Source organism: Myotis nattereri (assembly GCF_964212035.1).
Source record: "Myotis nattereri genome assembly, chromosome: 1".
Taxonomy (NCBI): domain Eukaryota; kingdom Metazoa; phylum Chordata; class Mammalia; order Chiroptera; family Vespertilionidae; genus Myotis; species Myotis nattereri.
Genome location: NC_138075.1, coordinates 177,588,668 through 177,606,935, shown reverse-complemented (window position 1 = coordinate 177,606,935; position 18,268 = coordinate 177,588,668).

Sequence of the window (18,268 nt, the reverse complement as noted above, 5' to 3'; positions counted from 1 at the left end):
CCTCAGTCCCTGCATTAAATCTCTTTATTCCAGAATACTTGCATGGCTTTGATTTCCTCACTAGTCATTGGTAATGGAACTAGTTTCCAGGAAACAGAACTTTAAGGATGGGAATTGGCTCTCTGATCCCATTTGATTTAAAGGACCCTATTGCAAGTGATAATGGTATTAGTAGTCCATGGAATACAGTGGTAAGTGATTATCACCGTGGACTACCAAGAAATTGCTGCAATATGATAACATAATGGGAATAAAGGGTACAAGGACTGTGGAGTGGAGTGGCTATTTCAGATTACACTAGAGAATTTAGAGAAAGAAAATAATAAACTCATTGTGTAAATTCTTACTCTGTCTAAATAAGGAACCAGAAAGTTTCTTACTTGCCCGGGGGGAGTGAGCGAGATGATTATCCTTACCTGATGTGATCACTGGGTCAAGATTTCTGACAATAAAATCCAAAAAATGAGAACCCCAGAAGTTTGCTTAGTCTTCTTTGCCAGCAAAAACAGCTTTTCCTCTACTGTGGTAGGTAGAATAATGGCCCCAAAAGATTCCACATCCTAATCACCCAAGACTGACTATATTACCTTACATGCCAAAAGGGATTGTGCAGTTGTGATTAAATTAATGTTTTTTTAAATGGAAAAATTGTCCTGGATTATCAGTGTCATCACAAGGGTCCTCGTATGAGGGAGGCAGGAGGGTCAGAGTCAGAAAGAGATTTGAAGGTGATAACCACTGGCTTTGAAGATGAAGAAAGGGGCCCCACACCAAGTGCATGTGGCCTCTAAAGGCAGGAAAAGAAAATAAATTCTCCCTTGGAACCTTCAGAAGGATCACAGGCCGGCTGATGCATTAAGTTAGCATAATGAGACCTCCAGAACTGTAAGATAATAAATTTGTGTTGTTTTAAGTCTACTAATTTAAATTTCTACTAATTTGTTATAGCAACAATAGGAATCTGGTCCATCTACTTCCTGGAGATTAGCCTACCCTCGCCTGAAGACACCAACAGAACAAGTACATTGCATAATATTCTGTGGTGTTTACCATAGTTTATCAAATGTGGAAAGCTATTTGTAAAGATTGCTACAACATTTCTCAAAGGTGATGCAATACTTGTTCAGTGGATAGAGCATCCACCTATGGACTGAAGGGTCCTGGGTTCGATGCCTGGGTTGTGGGTTCAATCCCCAGTGGGGAGCACGCAGGAGACAGCCTACCAATGATTCTCTCTCATCATTGATGTTTCTATCTCTCTCTCCCTCTCCCTTCCTCTCTGAAGTCAATAAAAATATATTTTAAGCCGAGACCGGTTTGGTTCAGTGGATAGAGCGTCGGCTTGAGGACTGAAAGGTCCCAGGTTCGATTCCGGTCAAGGGCATGTACCTGGGTTGCGGGCACATCCCCAGTGGAGGGTGTGCAGGAGGCAGCTGATCGATGTTTCTCTCTCATCGATGTTTCTAACTATCTCTCTCCCTTCATCTCTGTAAAAAATCAATAAAATATATTTAAAAAAAAATATATATATATATATATATATATATATATATATATATATTTTAAAAAGATAACACTACAGTCATTATCTAGTACCCTCTGGTTTCAAAATCTAAAAAGAAGTTCCTAACTTGGTGAATATGGCTATTTTTAAAAAAATATACTTTATTGATTTTTTTTTACAGAGAGGAAGGAAGAGGGATAGAGAGTTAGAAACATCAATGAGAGAGAAACATCGATCAGCTGCCTCCTGAACACCCCCTACTGGGGATGTGCTTGAAACCAAGGTGCATGACCTTGACCGGCATTGAACGTGGGACCTTCCAGTCCGCAGGCCGATGCTCTATCCACTGAGCCAAACGGGATAGGGCAAATATGGCTATTTTTATTTTTAAAGAGAGTTTCTTTTTTGTAGGGTTGGAAATAATCAGACTTTACCATTTCCTGCATCCCTCAATATTAACATTCAACTTTTTCTTGGACCTATTCTGCATCAACCGCCATTTAATTAATAATTCAGCCTCATAGTTACCCTCATATGAGGAAGGTGTTATTCTTCATGGTAGCCATAAATGTTAAGGTCACTGGAAAGGAAACATTTCTCAGTCCCTAAAATTGTACATAGCCCAGGTGATGTGGGTCATTGGTTGAGCATCGACCCATGCAGTAGGAGGTCACAATTTGATTCCCAGTCAGGGCACATGCCCAAGTTGTAGGCTTGATCCTCAGTAGGGGGTGTGCAGGAGGCAGCAGATCAATTGATTCTCTCTCATCATTGATGTTTCTATCTCCCTGCCTTGCTCTAAATAAAATTATACATGAATACATTAATAAATTGGCATTTGGGTGTTTGGTTGTTTTGTGTGTGTGTGTGTGTGTGTGTGTGTGTGTGTGTGTTTTAATAATCCTCGCCTGGGGAACGTTTTTTTATTTTTATTTTAGAGAGAGAGAGAGAGAGAAACATTGATTGACTACCTCCCCTACACGCTTAACCGGGGATCAAACCTGCAACCTTTTTTGTATATGGCCAGACACTCCAACCAACTAAGCCACCCAGCCAGGGTGGCATTTTCGTTTTTGCAATGGCATCTTGTGTGTTTATACAGTGGCAGAATCTGTACCTAAAAATCTGAAAATCAGATCTTGGTCTGTGGGGGGAATACTAAAGTACTGCAGGCCAACGCTCTTATCCACTGAGCCAAACAGGCCAGGGCTGTACTATCTTCTTCTTTTCAGTTTAAAGCAATATTAAAATGCACAAGTAATATGTGCATACAGCTTCACTTTTAAAATCTAGATAAACAGCCAAAGCCGGTTTGGCTCAGTGGATAGAGCGTCGCCCTGTGGACTGAGGGGTTCCGGGTTCGATTCCAGTCAAGGGCATGTGCCTGGGTTGCGGGCGCATCCCCGGTGGGAGATGTGCGGGAGGCAGCTGATCGATGTTTCTCTCTCATCGATGTTTCTGACTCTCTGTCTCTCTCCTTTCCTCTCTGTAAAAAATCAATAAAATATATTTAAAAAAAATAATAATAATAAAATCTAGATAAACAGAAGTATGTGGAGTAAAAAAAGAAAGTCCTCTTTAACTCTAACCCACTCCCACTTTCCAAAAATAGACATAAACTTTAGAGTGATACCACCATTCTGTGCCCTTAGGGCATTTCACCCTTAACATGTTGATGTATTCACCAACCAGGAAGCTCCCACTGAGGTTCAGTGTTCAAAGTTCTTTTTTTTTTTTTAACTATATATTTTATTGATTTTTTTTTACAGAGGAAGGGAGAGGGATAGATAGTTAGAAACATCGATGAGAGAGAAGGATTGATCAGCTGCCTCCTGCACACCCCCCACTGGGGATTTGCCCGCAACCAAGGTACATGCCCTTGACCAGAATCGAACCCAGGACCCTTGAGTCCGCAGGCCGATGCTCCATCCACTGAGCCAAACCAGCTAGGGCAGTGTTCAAAGTTCTTATTGGGGTTTCATTATATAGTCATGATTGAATCATTGGCCAAGTGCAAGAACTCAATTTCCAGCTTCCCTCCCCTCAGCAGATGCCAGAAGTTTGGACTAATATCACATAGCTCAAAGCCCCAAACCTCTAAGCACATGGCCAGGCACCATCCTGAAGCTATCTACCCATCTACCATGAGTCACCTCTTAGCATAAAATCAGTTGTGATCCAAGAGGCTAATGAAAAACAAAGACACCCTCCCAGGGTCAAAAGCCAATCTTATTAAGTAACTAGAGGCCTGGTGCATGGAATTCATGTACTGTGGGGTGGGGGACTCCCTCAACCAGGCCTGTGCCCTCTCACAGTCTGGGACCCCTCGCTCCTTATCGCCTGCCTGCTTGCTGTTCCTTACCACTCAGCTCACTGCTCCTTAGTGCCGCTGTGGAGGCAGGAGAGGCTCCTGCCACCGCCACTGCGCTCACTAGCTGTGAGCTTGGCTTCTGGCTAAGTGGTGCTCCCCCTGTGGGAGCGCACTGACTACCAGGGGACAGCTCCTGCATTAGCGCCTGCCCCCTGGTGGTCAGTGTGCATCATAGCAACCATTCGTTCTGGTTGTTCTGCCATAACAGTTGCTTAGAATTTTATTATATAGACTAGTGGCCCGATGCACGGATTCATGCACATTGAAAGGAAATTAATTAGAAGAAATATTTTAATATTGCTTATTCACCCTTTCTCTATAATAGCAGTGTCCACCAGATTCATGATCAACAATGAGAGATTTTAACACACTCATGCGATTGGTGCCAGCGAGAGCTTTATATGTATCACGCATGTGCAAGTAAACCTAGTCTTTTATATATATACTAGAGGCCCGGTGCACAAAAATTTGTGCACTCAGGCGGAAGGGGGAGTCCCTCAGCCCGGCCTGTGCCCTCTTGCAATCTGGGACCCCTTGGGAGATAACGACCTGCTGGCTTAGGCCTACTCCCGGGTGGCAGAGGGCAGGCTCAATCCCTAGGTGCAGCCCCTGGTCGGGCTCAGAGCAGGGCCGATTGGGGAGTTGGGGCGCCACCCCCTGTCATGCACAGAGCAGGGTGGATCGGGAGGTTGCGATGCCACCCTCAGTCACGCTCAGGGTAGGGCCAATTGGGGGGTTGGGGCACCGCCCCCTGTCACACTCAAGGCAGGGTCAATGGGGAGGTTGCGGCGCCACCCCCGTCACACACAGAGCAGGGCCGATCAGGGGATTGGGGCGCAGCCCCCTGTCACGCACAGAGCAGGGCCCATCAGGGGGGTTGGGGCTCTGTACCCTGTCACACACACAGCAGGGCCCATCAGGGGGTTGGGGAGCTCCCCCCTGTCGCACACAGAGCAGGGCCATCAGGGGGTTGGGGACCTCCCCCTGTCACTCACAGAGTAGGGTCGATAGGGGAGTTGGGGCACCGCCCCCTGTCACACACACAGCAGGGCGGATCAGGGGATTGGGGCGCCGCACCCTGTCATACTCAGGGCAGGGCCGATGGGGAGGTTATGGCTCTACCCCGTCACACACAGAGCAGGGCCCGTGGTGGGGGGCGGGGGGATTGGGGCACCGCCCTCTATCACCCACAGAGCAGGGCCGATCAGGGGGTTGGGGCGCCGCCACTGTCACACTCAGGGCAGGGCCGATGGGGAGGTTATGGCTTTACCCTATCACACACCGATCAGGGGGTTGGGGTGCCGCACCCTGTCACACACAGAGCAGGGCCGATCAGGGGGTTGGGGCACTGCAGCCTGTCACACACAGAGCCGCAGGGCAATCAGGGGGTTGGGGAGCTCCCCACTATCAGGCACAGAGCAGGGCTGATCAGGGGATTGGGGCGCCTTCCCCTGTCACAAACAGAGCAGGGCAGATAGGGAGGTTGTGGCCCCGCCCCCTGTCACACACAGAGCCGCAGGGCGATCAGGGAGTTTGGGCGCTGCCCCCTGTCACAGTGATCCCAGTGCCGGGAGGCCTCTTGGCTCTGCTGATCCCGGTGCTGGGAGGCATATTACCCTTTTACTATATAGGATAGAGGCCTGGTGCACGGATGGGGGCCGGCTGGTTTGGCCTGAAGGGTGTCCTGGATCAGGGTGGGGGTCCCCACTGGGGTGCCTGGCCAGCCTGGGTGAGGGGATGATGGCTGTTTGCAGCTGGTCACACACCCTTCAGGGTGGGGGTCCCGACTGGGGTGCCTGGCCAGTCTGGGTGAGTGGCTGAGGGCTGTTTTCAGGCTGGTGGGTGACAGAAGCTCCCAACCACTCCTTTTTTTTCTTTTTCTTTTTTTATTCTGGGCCAGCTTTAGCTCTGAGGCTTGGCTCCAGCTCTTAGGCCTCGGCTGCTGAAAGCAGGTATCTGGTTTGTTTGGGTTCTATAATCGAAACACTGTTTCAACACCAGCTCAGAGATCCCGGATGGCTGAAAGCAGGTTTCTGGGGTTTTGTTTAGCTTCTATATTTGTAACAATGTTTCAAACTGCAAGCTCAGAGGCCGGCAGCGGCAGGTGGGGAACGTTGGAGTCCTCCGTCACTGAAGCAAGCAAGCCTCATGTTTGCTTCAAGCTGCCTGGCTGCCAGCCGCCATCTTGGCTGGCAGTTAATTTGCATATCGCCCTGATTAGCCAATGGGAAGGGTAGCGGATGTACAGCTAATTACCATGTTTCTCTTTTATTAGATAGGATATATATATATATATATATATATATATATATATATATATATATATTAGGGAAATATACTAATTAACCAGGACGCCGCAACGGTTGACTGGACAGGAGGAGGTTGCGCGCGCAGTGTCAGGGGCAGGGTGGCATGCCTGCGCGGGGGAGGGCCTCTTCAGCAGCCGCCGGGGCTGCTTCAAGGGCCAGAGAGGGAGGCAGGGCCAGACTGGCAGTGGCCGCAGCTGCTGGGGGGCCTGGGGAGCGAGGCAGGGCCAGACCGGTGACTTGAGGGTGGGAAGTGCCATGTGATTTTGAATTGCGCGCTGGGCTCCTAGTATATATAGAATAAACTTGCTTAATTAGACCTGCTTTCTGATTTAGCTAAACTTTGTCCAGCCCAGTGAAGCACCCCAACTTCTCTTTCAGGTAATTGTCAGCAACACAGCAGTAAATATCAACATGAAGCAGATTATTATTGTAGATCATGAAGGGAGAACAAAGGGTGAAATATTTAACTGCAGCAGTGTTTGACTATATTCTGCACAGTGAGAAAACCTGAAGTCATTTTCAAAGCCCACCATTTCTTACTTCTTTTCAATCTGGTCAAGTTTCAAACCTTTCTAAATCTCCATTTTCTGGCTAATGAAAAGAAAATAGGATTCCACTGAGTCTCCTATCTACCTACTCCAGGACTTCTGTGAGGGTCAAATGAGATGAGGCACAGGAAAACGCTTCATAGACATTTGGTTAAAGTGTAAAATATTTGCACCTGGCTATAAAGCAAGTTGTGTTCCTGGGCTAAAGAAATGTCAAGGAGGCTAGTCGCTAGCGAGAGGAAGCCTGGCATTGCTATGTGACATCATTACCCATCGCCCACCGCCACCGTTTGTGGACTGTGCTGTGCTGTGGGCTGCATTTTGCACCATGGGGTCTCTCAGCAGTGTCGGCTGCGATTTGGTGGGCTGTTGCTCTGGGGTGGTGGCAGGGCCTGTTTCCCACTTGGGGGAAGCCAAGTGAGTGTTTCTTCTTTGTAAATGGCCAGTGCACATCACAGCAGCTCCTGCATTGAGCATCTGCCCCCTGGTGGTCAGTGCACGTCATGCCACTGATCAGATGGTTGGAGGGACACTTAGCATATTAGCATTTTATATATATGGATAATAACCAAGAAAAAGTAAAACATAAGTCTATACCCAAACTTGTCCCTGAATGCTCAGAGCAATATCTACAGTAATAAAAGAGAAACATGCAAATTGGTGTCACTCCGCTACGCCCACCAGCCAATCAGAGTGACTATGCAAATTAGCTCAACAAAGCTGGAGGTTAATTTGTGTACGCAGGTGCAGAGCAAAGACTGAAGGCTCTGGCTGGAGTGAAGACTGAAGACTGAAGAGGCTTGGCTTCTCTGTTGCGGCTGGAACAAAGGCCTGGGTCCCGGGTGCCGGAGGAAAACCGGTACCAGCAGCCAGGGGAAGGAAGGCCTATTGCGCGAATCTTTGTGGAACGGACTTCTAGTTAGTTATAATAGCCAAAAGGTGAATATAATCTAGATGTCTATCAACTAATAAATGGATAAGTAAAATGTTGTATATTCATATGTTTCAGGGGTTCTCAAGACCACCCCTATATTCAGTAATTCAAGATTGACTTGGCATACATTAATTCTTACTGGTTTGGAATATTTAATTGTTATAAACATATGAATGGTTTTGTTAAACTTTTCCACAGGAGTCCAAGCTAGGAAAAACCACCTGAACACAACATTGCAGTGTTGCCTACATAAAAGAACACAGGCTTTCAAGCCAGACAGGTTTGAATCCTGGCTAACAGGGAAGACATTGGATGAGTTCCCTGTCCTTATAGAGGCTTTCGTCAACATATATTTATTGAGCAAGTTACTCCACACTTTCTAAACTGGATTTCTGTCATCAGGGATATTGTGAGAATTAAGTAGGTTAACAGGTAAATATATTTAGTGCTGTTCCTATCCCCCAAAACATGCTACCCAGAGCCTTGAAATGTAAAGGGAAATCTGGATGAGAGGTCCCTGGAGTCACTGGCATTCAGAGTTCTAGCAGATGGGTGAAGAAATAATTGCAGCTTAAACAATGAATGGGGTCTGAAGGATAGTCTCTAAGAATCAGAGACATTTGGTATGTTGACTTTTCTTAAATGATCTTTTTTACGGTATAAGATTTCTGAAGTTAGAATACAGCTTAAAGTCTTATATGTAAATTTAATACAGTATTCATGTTATGGCTATTTTTTTTTTTTAATTTTATTGCATTGCGGTCAGTGACTAGGCCTGGTTTCTGTTTTTCAAAATGTGTAAAAATTTCTTTGTGGCTTAAAATGAAATCATTTTCATAACTATTTCTTTTAATCAAGCTTGTTTATTGTATTATTCAAATCGTCAATGGCTTTATTTTTTAAATTTGATTTATTGATTTTTCTGAGAAAAATCTATTTATCTATCACCGATCAGCTGCCCCCTGCATGCCCCACACCAGGGATCGAGTATTAGTATAACATGGAATATTAGTATAAATTATTCCACATTATCTCTTTTATTTCTTTTTACCTTAAATTCAGTTTTCTCTGTTACCAGTATTGTTAGTATTGTAATGCTGTATATTTTCTGATGCCAATATTTTTAACCTTCGCATATCATTTTTAGGGTATATCTCTTATGAATGGCATATCCCACATTTTGTCTCTATTTTCCCCATTCTGTATTCTGTCAGATAATTCACACTGTGATTATTGTTATGTTTGAACTTATTCCAGCCACTTGATTTTTTACTTTCAGTTTATCATTATGTCTTAGAGTATTATCTTTCTAGTTAACTTACTTTCTAGCTACGGCAGACAAACTCTGAGGTGATGACCCCTCACACCTACCCTTGAGTGTATGGGGGACTTAGTTGCTTCTAATCAATACAATACAACAAAGGTAATGAGATGTCACAGTCATGATTATCTTATTTGCTTAAGACTCTTGTTATCAACTCATCCAAATATTCTTTTTGCTGTATAAAGAATCCAAGTGGACAATTAGATTAGTGAGGTAGCTAAAGCATTGGATATGTAATAATTTTCCCTCCCACTGAGTAATAGTTTTAGGTTAAAAAAAAAACTTGTGTTGTATCCCACAATGTTATTTTATTGGTGGTAAATTGGCCAAGCCTAAGTATGCATCAGTGGGGTAGCAAATGTGTTATGGTACAGCAATATGATGATTTATTTTATAGCCATGAATAAAATCTTGCTTTGAAAAAACTAAGTCACAGAATCCCATAATGTCAGAATGGACTAGAATGCCATATTTCCAATGAATAAAAGGCCTAGTGTGAGAAGAAAACAAATAACAAATAAAAAATAGTTCCCCCCCCCCCGTACATCTACCTAAATTATAGGAAATAAATTTTTGAACTTATTTCACTAAATTGTTATCAGAAAATAAAAAGAAAAGCATTAACAAATAAAGATTATATTTTCTAACCCATTCAACCTACACACACACACACACACACACACACGCACACGCACACACACACACATCTAATATGAAATTAAGAGTGCTTTTAATACTATGGTTTTAGGATTAGGAAATTTTTCATTATAAGTTTTTTATTAAACATATTTCAATAGAATGATACATTGATGAATTATCAAATCTTTTATATAGCTAAATGTAATGTAAATTTACGTCTGTTTAATTTTATATGGAGAGCAGTAAATCCATTTCCAATATTTTTCATTTTCTTTTTACTTCTCTGAAATTAATCAAAATCAATTCTTTGTTTTGAAGATTTGGTCCCATTTTACCTATATTTAATTTTACCATTGAAAGTCTGCCACTATAGTCCTAGCCGGTTTGGCTCAGTGGATAGAGCGTCAGCCTGCAGACTGAAGGGTCCTGGGTTCAATTCTGGTCAAGGGCACATGCCTGGGTTGAGGACTCAATCCCAAGTAGGGGGCATGCAGGAGGCAGCCAGTTAAGGAGTCCCTTTCATCATTGATGTTTCTATCTCTTCCTCTTCCATCCTCTCTGAAATCAATATATAATATAATAACTGTTCATGCTATGGCTAATACAAAGAATAAATAGTTCTATATAATAAAAGCCTAATATGCTAAGTGTCCAGTCAACCTGTCGGCCATTTAACCAAAGCGTAATATGCTAATTTTATATGCTAAGGCCGCTCAACCATTCGCTATGACGTGCACTGACCACCAGGGGGCAGACAGTCGCCTGGTCGACCAGCCACTATGATGTGCACTGACCACCAGGGGGCAGATGCTCCAACCGGTAGGTGAGCTTGCTGCTGGGGTCCAGCTGAATGGGACTGAGCAAGATGGGCTGGCCAACCTCCCATGTCCCTCCCCGGCCCCGATCATGCACCAGTGGGGTCCCTCAGCCAGGCCTGCACTCTCTCGCTATCCGGGACCCCTCGGGGGATGTCGGAGAGCTGGTTTCTGCCTGATCCCCCAGACCAAGCTGAAGGACTCCACTGGTGCACGAATTCGTACACCGGACCTCTAGTAGTATATAAAATATTCTGAATGGTCAAAATGTCTGTGTCAAAATATACTGCTTCAGTAACAAACTTACAAGGTAAATAATAAAATTTCTTTTCTATTTTAGGAACTAACTAGTTCAGTCATATTAACATGTAAAGAAAGCACTGAGCCCTGCCTGCGTGGCTCCTTGGTTGAGCATTGACCTGTGAACGAGGAGGTCATGTTTTGATTCCAGATAAGAGCACATGCCCAGGTTGCAGGCTTGAGGGGGGGTGTGCAGGAGGTAGCCAATCAGTGATTCTCTCTCTTTGTTGATGTATCTGTTTCTTTCTTCCTCTCCCTTCCTCTCTGAAATCAATTTAAAAAAGAAAAAATATATATATTTTAAAAAGCACTAAAAGAGTTTTAGCTACCATTAAAAAAGAGAGTAAAGACCAATGTTGACAAGTACAAAAATGTTGTAAATGACATCAGTGTTATTCCAGTCTTGTTTTTCTACCTTTCTTCTTATGCTGTAATACCATATACCATATCATTAGTCTTTTTTAGCGAGCATTATGACAATAAAAATTATACTACTTTGAGAAATGTACAAGAAATAACAACTTCAATCCAAAGGCATAAAGAATTTTGTATAAAGGTACTTATAGTCTCCTTCATAATAAAACTCTGAAAAACCTAAATCATAACCATGATCTTATAAAAATGATGGAATGTATACAAGAGTATATGCTTCTTTGTGAACACTTCATTTTTTTCAGACATTCATTCACATTTTCTCATTTACACTACCTTTTAAAAATCATTCCTTTTTTGTATCTCAGGCCTTCTGGGATCACTTAACTTCTACTTTTAGTGTAGGCTTTAGAATTTCCTTTAGTGAAAAATTCCTCCTGGTGAAGTGTTAGTTTCTTTTTTCCCCCCAGAAAATATCTTTATTTTTCCTCCAATCTGGGGGGAAAAAATCGACTGTTAGGGAATCTTTGGTTGCAGTTATTTTCTTTTAGAATATTGAATATAACACTCCACTGTTGACTGGCTTCCATTGTTTTCATTCAGAAGTTAGAAATATCCCTTACCTAGGGAAATAATACTTTCCCCAGTTGCTTGTTATTTTATTTATTTTTCATACTTTCAAATGGAAATTTCCCAATATACACTAGACTGGAACTAATGTACCCATCACCCAATTTAAAAATTATCAATGTTATTCCAGTCTTTTCTACCCTTCTTCTTATGCTGTAATAGCTTATACCATATCATTTTAGCATAAGTATTTTTTTAAAATATATTTTATTGATTTTTTTTTTACAGAGAGGAAGGGAGAGATGGAGAGTTAGAAACACTGATGAGAGAGAAACATCGATCAGCTGCCTCCTGCACACCCCCTACTGAGGATGTGCCCGCAACCAAGGTACATGCCCTTGACTGGAATTGAACTTGGGACCCTTCAGTCCACAGGATGATGCTCTATCCACTGAGCCAAACCGGTTAGGGCTAGCATAAGTATTTTTGTTTGTGTCTCTGACAACTTTTTTAAAAAGATAATTACCATTGTGATGTCCATGTTCAAATTTCTCTTAATGTGCTTAAAAGTTGCCTTGTTATCGTTGATAGTTTGAATCTCTTTCAAATAAAAGTATACTTTATATTGTATTTCTTTTTATTAACTCACACTTTTAAAGAGATATAATTCACATACCATAACATTTATATTTTTAAATGTACAATTTAATGGTTTGTAGCATGTTCACAAAGTTGTGCAAACACCACCACTTTTAGAACCTTTTCTTCACCCAATAAAGGAATCCTGTACACATTAGCAGTCATTCTCTACTTCATCTTTTCTTAGCTCCTGGGCAACTATGTACTTTCTGTCTGTATAGATTTACATATTTTGGACATTTCATATATATGGAATGCATCTACTAGTAGCTACTTTCACATAGCATGATGTTTTCAAGTTGTAGTATCAGTACTGTATCACTTTTTTTTTTGTATCACTTTTTATGGCCAAATGGTATTGTGCAGATACATCACATTTCATTTATCTATTCATCAGTTAATGAACATTTGTTTTGTTTTTTAAAAAATATATTTTATTGTTTTTTTACAGAGAGGAAGGGAGAGGGATAGAGAGTTAGAAATATCAATGAGAGAGAAACATTGATCAGCTGCCTCATGCACACCCCCTACTGGGGATGTACCTGCAACCAAGATACATGCCCTTGACCAGAATCGAACCTGGGACCCTTCAGTCCCTAGGCTGACGCTGTATCCACTGAGCCAAACTGGTCAAGGCAGTTAATGAACATTTGTATTATTTCCTCTTTTGGGCTATTATGAATAATGTTACTATGAACGTTTATGTATACATTTTTGTGTGGATCCCTTTTTATGTTTCGTGATATATACCTAAGACTGAAATTGCTGGGTCATATGGTAACTTAAACTCTACATTTAAATTTTTGAGGAAATATCACATTGTTTTCCAAAGTTGTTCCACCATTTGACATTCCAATCAGCAGTGTATGAGCGTTCTGTTTTCTCCATATCCTCATCAAAACTTACTGTCTTTGTTTGTGATTTAGCCAGGTTAGTGTGTGTGAAGCAGTATCTCATTGTGGTTTTGATATTTGCATTTCCCTAATGACTAATGATGGTCAGCATCTTTGTGTACTTTTTGATAATATATCTTTTTTGGAGAAATATCTATTAGGATTCTTAGCCTATTTTTTTTAAAAAATATATTTTATTGATTTTTTACAGAGAGGAAGGGAGAGAGATAGAGAGTCAGAAACACCGATGAGAGAGAAACACCGATCAGCTGCCTCCCGCACACCTCCCACTAGGGATGTGCCCGCAACCAAGGCACATGCCCTTGACCGGAACTGAACCTGGGACCCCTCAGTCCGCAGGCCAACGCTCCATCCACCGAGCCAAACCGGCTTCAGCTTTAGCCTATTTTAAAATTGGGTTGTCCTTTTCTGCATTTTAAGAAAAATTACATATATATTACTTATATATGATGCTAGTTACAAGTCTTATCAGATTTATGTTTTGTAATATGTTTTTTAATTGCTTTCAGAGAAGGGAGAGGAAGAGATAGAAACATCAGTGATGAGATTAAGTCATTGATTGGCTGCTTTCTGCATGCCACACACTGGGGATTGAGCCCACAACCCAGGCATGTGCCCTGGCCAGAAATCGAACTGTGATCTCCTGGTTCATGGATTGATGCTCATCCACCAAGCCACACTGGCTGGTCTGTTTTGCACATTTTCTCCCATTCTGTGGTGTGTCTTTTTAATTACTTGATGTTGTCTTTTTGAAGCATAAGCATCTTTAATTTTGATGAAATCCAGTTTATCAATATTTTTTTCTTTTGCACTTGTGCTTTTGGAAAGCACTAGGCCTAATCCAAGGTCACAAACAGTTACTCCTGTGCGTCAATGTTTTCTTCTAAGGATTTTATACTCTGAGCTATTACATTTAGATCTTTCATCCATTTGCAGTTAATTTTTGTATATGTTATGAGGTAGGTGTCCAACTTTATTTTTTTGCATGTGGCTATCACATTGTTCCAACACTGTTGGAAATACTATTCTTCTTCCATTGAATTGTGTTGGCAACCTTATCAAAATTCAATTGATCTTAAATGTAATGATTTATTTATGGTCCCTCAACTCCATTCTATTGGTCTATATATCTATATATATATTTTTTTAATATATTTTATTGATTTTTTACAGAGAGGAAGGGAGAGAGATAGAAAGTCAGAAACATCGATGAGAGAGAAACATCGATCAGCCTCCTCTTGCACATTCCCCACTGGGGATGTGCCCGCAACCCAGGTACATGCCCTTGTCCGGAATCGAACCCGGGACCTTTCAGTCCGCAGGCCGATGCTCTATCCACTGAGCCAAACCGGTTTCGGCTATATATCTATCTTTATGCCAGTAAAATGCTATCTTGATGACTGTTTTCCAACTTTAGTTGTTCTTTTTCCCCCTAAGGTTGGTTATTCTGGGTCTGTTATATTTCTCAAAGTAATTTTAAAAATGTTTATTTTTTATTTATATCTTTACATTCAATATTATTCTGTATTATTTTCAGATGTACAACATAGTGGTCAGGAAATTATGTACTTTACAGAGTGGTCTCCCCTGTTGTTTTAAGTACCCACCTGGCCCCATACATAGTTATTATGACATTGACTATTCCCTATGCTGTAATTTATATATTTCCATAATAATTTCAAGGTCAGCTTGTCAATATCAGCAGCGTCCAGCTGAGGGTTTGATAGTGATTACATTCAATCTGTAGATCAACTTAGGGACTGTTGCCATTTTAACAATATTAGGCCCCAACTCATGAACATTAGTTATATTTCCACTTACTTAGATTTTCTTTTATTTCTTTCAACCATACTTTATAGTTAACTGTTTTTAAAGTCTTACATTTGTTTTGTTAAATTCCTAAGCATTTCATTCTTTTTGAGGCTATTGTAAAAATAATTTTCTTAATTTCCTTTTTGGATTGTTCATTGCTAGTGTATAGAAATAAAATTGATTTTTGTATTTTGATCTTATACCCTGCAGCCTTGCTGAACTCAATTATTCTATTGTTTTTGTGGATTCTTTACTATTTTCTATATACAATATCATGTCATCTAAATAGTGATTGTTTTATACTTCTTCCTTTTCAATCTAGATACCGTTCATTTCTGTTTCTTGCCTAACTGGCCTGGCTAGAACCTTCAGTACTATGTTGAACATAAATTATAAGAGTTGATATCCTTGTCTGCTTCCTCATCTTAGGAGCAAAGCATTCAATCTCTCATCATTAAGTATGATGTTGGTTGTAAGGTTTTTTTAAACAGTTTTTATCAGGTTAAGGAATTTCCCTTCTACATTTGTCTTGTCAGGCTGCCATAACCAAATACTGAAAACTGGGTGGTTTAAATAATGGACTTTTATTTTCTCACAGTTCTGGAAGCCCGACGGCCAAGATCAAGGTGCCAGCAGGATTGGATTATAGTGAGGCCTCTTTTTTTGACTTACTAATTAATGGCCTCCTTCTGGCTGTGTCGACATGAACTGTTACTTGGTGTGTGTGTGTAGGTAGAGATTGATCTCTGATGTCTTTTTTCTTATAAGGACACCAGTTCTATCAGATTAGGCCTAGGGTCTTACCCTATTACTTCATTTAACCTTAATTACCTCCTTAAATGTCCCAGTTCCAAATAAGACACATCTGGGGTTAGGGCTTTAACATATCAATTGGGGAGGGCACAATTTAGTCCATAATAATTTTTAATCCTAGTTTGTTGAATGTTTTTGTGGGGTTTTTAAATCCTGAAAAGGTGTTGGATTTTGTCAAGTTGTTTTTCTGTACCTATTCAGGTTATGTGATTTTTGTTCTTTAGGATATTAATATATTGTATGTTACATTGTGATTATTAGATATTAAAACCAACCTTGCATTCCTGGGATAAATTCCACTTAGCCATAGTGTATAATCCTTTTTATATGTTGCTGGATTCTGTTTCCTGGATTTTTCTTTTTCTTTTTTCTTTTTTTTAAGTATTTGTGTGGCCTAACCTAGAAGCTCAGTTGGTTAGAGTGTCATCCCAATAGGCCAAGGTCATGGGTTCGATCCCTGGTCAAGGCACCTATAAGAATCAACCAATGAATGTATACATAAATGGAACAACAAATCAATGTTTCTCTCTCTCACCCTGATACCCCTTTCTCTCTCTCTCTCAAATAAAATTTGAAAAACAAGGTATTTGTGTGTATATATTCATAAGAATATTGGTCTGCAGTTTGCTTGTTTTATCTTTGTCCGATTTTGATAACAGGGTAATACTGGCCTCATAGAATGAGTTGAGACCTGTTCCCTCCTCTTTTGTTTTTTGGAAAAGTTGTGAAGGATTGGTGTTAATTCTTTAAATGTTTTGGTAAAATTCACCAGTGAAGCATCTAGCCCTGGATTTTTCTTTATGAAAAGTTTAAAAAAATTTGCCCTGGCCGGCTTGGCTCAGTGGATAGAGCATCGGCCTGCGGACTGAAGGGTCCCAGGTTCGATTCCGGCCAAGGGCACATGTCTGGGTTGCAGGCTCCATCCTCAGTGTGGGGTGTGCCGGAGGCAGCCAATCAATGATTTGCTCTCATCATTGATGTTTCTCTCTCTCCCCTTCTCCCTTCCTCTCTGAAATCAATAAAGAAATATATTAAAAAAAAATTTTAATCTGTTATTTGTTCAGTTGTTTTATTTCTTGTTGAGATAGTTTCAGTAGTTTTTATCTTTCTAGGACTTTGCCTATTTCACCTCAGATATCTAATTTGTTGGTATACAATAGTTTATTATATTCCCTTATGGGGAAGTTACAGTGTCACAAAGCTCACTATTGTGAGGTTGTCATTTAAAAAAAAAAAATGCTTCTTGGATTGTTGCAAGACTTTATTTTATAGAGTTCTGAAAAAAATTGATTTTGACAGTTTTTGTTACTATTCTCATTGATTTTAGTAGAGAAGTGAAATTTTGGGTGTGCTCACTCTGCCATTCTGGAAGTGCTTCTGATTAATATGTCTATATAATCCATTCCATACTCTTAGGTATTTTGTGTTTTTTTTCCTGAGCTAAAAGTTAATTTAATAATGGTGATTTTAGTAACTCAACTCTCCAAGAGAGTTGGAAAGCCACTCTTGGGAACTCTCATCCAGAAACTATTTCTAAAATCACAGGACTGGCTCCATAAAAACAGTTTCTGCTGCTGCTGCTCCTGCTGTACACCAATGCTGCTGCTTTCAATATTGACATTACCAACGCAAGACCCTGGATTTTGCTGCTAGAACCACTGCCCCTTTGAAAAAGTATCTGCCACCATGGTTACCACCTGTTTTAGCATTGAATCCACTAAATCAATTTGATTCACTAGCTTCTGTCTCAATGTGTAATACAGAATTCCAACTGATATAGCTGAGATCACATATTTGTGCTCTGTTAGTAATTACCCAGTTAACTGCCACACATCCAAAACAGAAACCATCCCCATACGCCAAGATATTTTGAATTTAATTTTAAAAAATCAATTTACAATGAATATTATAAAAATATTACTCACAGTTCGGGTGTCCTTGAATATTTTCAGCTGAAAATTCACACGAAAATGGTTTGAAAGTTGGTCAGGGCTGCCACTTACGGAAAACATTTTTTTTTTTTATCGATGCGCTTGGCGTGTGGGGAAGGTCTGCCGCTTGTGTCTAAGACGCTTATGGCATACAATGGGGTAAGGGAACTTGGGAAAGTGATTTTTACATTTCCATGTGTTAGAAAACAATCTTTGTAGAAACAACTAGAAATCAAGGGTGAAGAAACGATTTTCATCCAAGCATTTGAGGCCCCATTCCTTTCTAGGACTATCTTAAATTCTGAGAGAGGTTCCCTTAACCTCCTAGGTGAGGAACCTGGATTATCTCGTTTTGAGTGTAGCCTTTTGGAAGCCCTTTTATGGAGCAATTGGGCTATCGGAGTCTGCACCTAGGGTGGTTGTAATTACACTTTGACTTCCATGTCCTTTGTCCCACAAGGCCATCAAAACCC